This window comes from Tiliqua scincoides, chromosome 5 (assembly GCF_035046505.1).
Source record: "Tiliqua scincoides isolate rTilSci1 chromosome 5, rTilSci1.hap2, whole genome shotgun sequence".
NCBI classification, from domain to species: domain Eukaryota; kingdom Metazoa; phylum Chordata; class Lepidosauria; order Squamata; family Scincidae; genus Tiliqua; species Tiliqua scincoides.
Window position 1 is genome coordinate 47,809,268 of NC_089825.1, and position 3,369 is coordinate 47,812,636.

Consider the following 3,369-nt stretch of genomic DNA (forward strand, 5'->3'; position numbering starts at 1 on the left):
TAAAATTCAATAAGTGACGAGTGTCGTTCCTCCCCTGTCCTTGGGCTATCAGGCTGTTCCCACAACTCTTCCCTGAAGTTAAAAAGGATTCATGCATTATTTGGTCTAGAAATGCAAACACTGAGAGACAGCCTGCAGATTGTCAGGATACAATTCATGGCATTTTACAAGAAACTGCAAATATATTTTATCTGGAGCATGGTGGGTGAGAATCTGGAATCAACACTGTGGCAGTAGTCTTAATATAGAATAGGCATGCATGCGCACACACACTATACTGTAGCAATCAGCAGACAAACAGATTTAAAAGGGAGTTATGAAAGACTGCACAGCACTGCTTTCTCATTTACCTGCTATTGAAATCATTGCCTATATGGCACATCATGAAAGACAAATCAAGGTGTTTAGTGATGTCAGTAACCACGCCAGCCAACACTAACTAGAGTACATCTCAAGAAACATAAGGAATATTACTTCACTTGGTTGTCAGTTGGCCCCAAATAACTCTATTTCTCCAAGCTTTTTCTCTCAGGTGGATGGACGGCGAAGGTTATTCTTGAGCCTCTTCTGACTTGCTGCTGGGTACCAAATACCTGCCCCCCATTTTCAAGAACTGGCTGACTTGTGGCATCACTACATGTCATCTTGTGACATCACCAGGCCCTGCCTCAGAAATACATCAACACTGGCAACCCTATTACCTTGCCATATCCATTTGAATGTTCTAGGAGAGCTTTTATCAACATCTTACTTTCTCTGCCCTCTTCCCCACCCACTGGTTTTTACAGAGCAGGCTATTACGCCATCCCCAATCCTCGCTACTTCACAAACATGGCACTCTGGTGCTCAAAAGGCAATGGCTGGCAATTTGTTTAACAGGGACTGCTACAATGAAAATAGACAGAGAGCTATGGCTCATTTGAATACTATTGGCACATGATTAACAAGATCTGTGTGGGATCGTTATAAACTTGGCAGAAGACCATATACAGTTGGTGGCTACATAGCAGGAATCAAACAATATAAAGCTACTCTGCAACATTCTGAAACACTGCAGCATGAACAAGAAACAGGATTCAGGATAGGGCTATGCAGATGGAGATGGTTTGGGTTCTCAGTTGCTCCCATTGAGTTATGGGGTCAACACAAATGGGTTGCAATCTGGTATATAGTTGAGAGGGAACAAACCTCATGCAGCAGGTGTGGTCTGGGGTTAAGCAGAAGGCACCCTGAAGAATGCTAAGCAGGAGCAGTCCTGGCTGAGTTTTAGATGGGAAACTGAAAGTTGACAAAATGTCATGAGACAATAGAGCCAGGAGAAGTTTACAAGTTGGCCAAACTGAAACTGGCCCCTACTGGAAACTTGGAAGGCATCTGATACCTAGGTGTGACAACTACACCATGAAGGATTCTATCTGGAAGAGAAGGGCTCTATGAACTACCTGTAGAACAATTATTGTAAACATGACAATGGACCCTGATGTGCTCAGGACTATCCGTGTAAATGGCACCACCCGGCCATGTGCTGAGATGTTCCAATATCCCAGCTTGACAATTGTGGTTGACGGCAGCCTGAGTCACGAGACCACTGCGCGAGTAAACACGGCCTGGACAAAGTGGCACACAATGACCAGTGTCCTTTGTGACAAGAAGATCAGTGACCATCTCAAGTCGAAGATCTACCCAATGGTCATCTGGCTGGTCGCACTCTACGGAGCTGAATGCCAGCCGATGTCAAGAGAAGCTGAGCGTCACTTTGGTGTCACGGAGACAAAGATGCTGCGTTGGATCAGAGATATCACTCGTTTTGACCACATCCAGCAGCAGTGCGGCATCACTCCAATTGCCGACAAGTTGAAAGAAGCCCTGCTTCATGGTACGACCACGTTCTACATGTCTACAGTGATATGCTGGTGCAGAAAGGTCTTCAGGTGGAGGTCAATGGCAAATGACCAAAGGGCTGACAAAAGCAGTGCTGGCTTGACACACTGCATGACGACATGAAAATCACCTGCCTACACCCAGACCAAGCCTGCGATTAAGGGAAATGGCAACTCAGATCCAAAACAGTGGACACCGCCACCACACAGAACAAATGCTAAAGAAGAAGAAGATCCTCAGACAGTAGAGTCACCAGGGCAGAGTGTAAACCTAACAAGAACTTTAGTGGTGGCTTCATTTCATATGTTCTTATACATCGATTCTGCAGCAGGTATCAGAACAGATGTAGTGGAGCGGGGCTAAGAGTCTGAGCTACTAATCAGGACTTCCCCAGTTTAAAATTCACTTCTGCATCATGCGCTTGTCAGGTAGCCTTAGGCAAGCCACTTCCTGTCAGTTTCAGTGGCAATATATGGGCATAATACTGCTTTATATGATTGTTGTAAAATTACATCAAGATAATACATGTGACTGGCACTGCATGCACAGGGCTGGCACATCCATGAAGCAGTCGCTTTTGTCTGCCTACTTGCCTTTACTGTTCCTCTTTTTCTTTCCACTACCTGAATTGAAAAAGGAAGAGGGGGACAGAGAGGAAGAGGAAATGTGAAGGAGAGAATAGTGCTGAGCTAAAACACTGGAGAGCAGGACCACTGGAGGCTGGCACATCTTCAGGTAAGGGGGTAGCACCTGGCATGCTGCCTCAGGCATCAGGTCTTGGGTCAGCTAGAGTGCACACTCTGAAAACACTACACAAATGCTAAGTATAATCTCTGGTATACCATGTTTTTCTGCCATGACACATCCATGGAAGCCCCAGAGGCGTCGTTAGGGGGTGCGGGGATGTGGGCCGCACCGGGTGACACGCAAGAGGGGGGTGATGCGCTAAAATCGCAGTGGTTGAGAGTAACCCCATCATGCTATATACCTTTGGATGCTGAATTTCCAGAAGAATGCAATGCAAAAAATCAGTGTGAAATATCTCCTTTCTGTCGAAAGGTATTGGCAAAAAACCAGAAAACAAAAATGCATGGAGCCCAATGGAAAGTGAAACAGAGCCTTATTGTACATTTACTCAAGAGTAGGTGAACTTGCCTTAGTATGTCAGAATGGGCAGGCTGATAGGAATCCAACAATACTGGAATGGTCCTGATCCAAAGAGTGCAGCCCCAAAAAAAACACCCGAGAAGGAGGTCCCTCCCTCCAAGCTGGCGAATGTATTGAGCCATATGGAAAGTGAAACTAAGCCACATGGTCGCGTTTACTCGTGAGTAAGCAAATGTGCCTTGGCTCCTGGGCAGGTCAGGCAAATGGAAATGTTAGGCCACCAGCATGGTCCTGATTTGATGCAACTGGAGCTCAACAAATGCTCCAGCCCCCCCCCCCCCCAAAATGAAGCAGAGGCTTGACAGGGTAAGATGAATTTTT

The 3,369-nt window shown here is 46.0% G+C and overlaps 1 pseudogene; it reads left to right on the plus strand.

The window, feature by feature from the left end:
- The first annotated feature begins 1,464 nt into the window (after positions 1-1,464).
- Positions 1,465-2,102, plus strand: LOC136652228 (uncharacterized; annotated as a pseudogene).
- Positions 2,103-3,369: the final 1,267 nt, after the last annotated feature.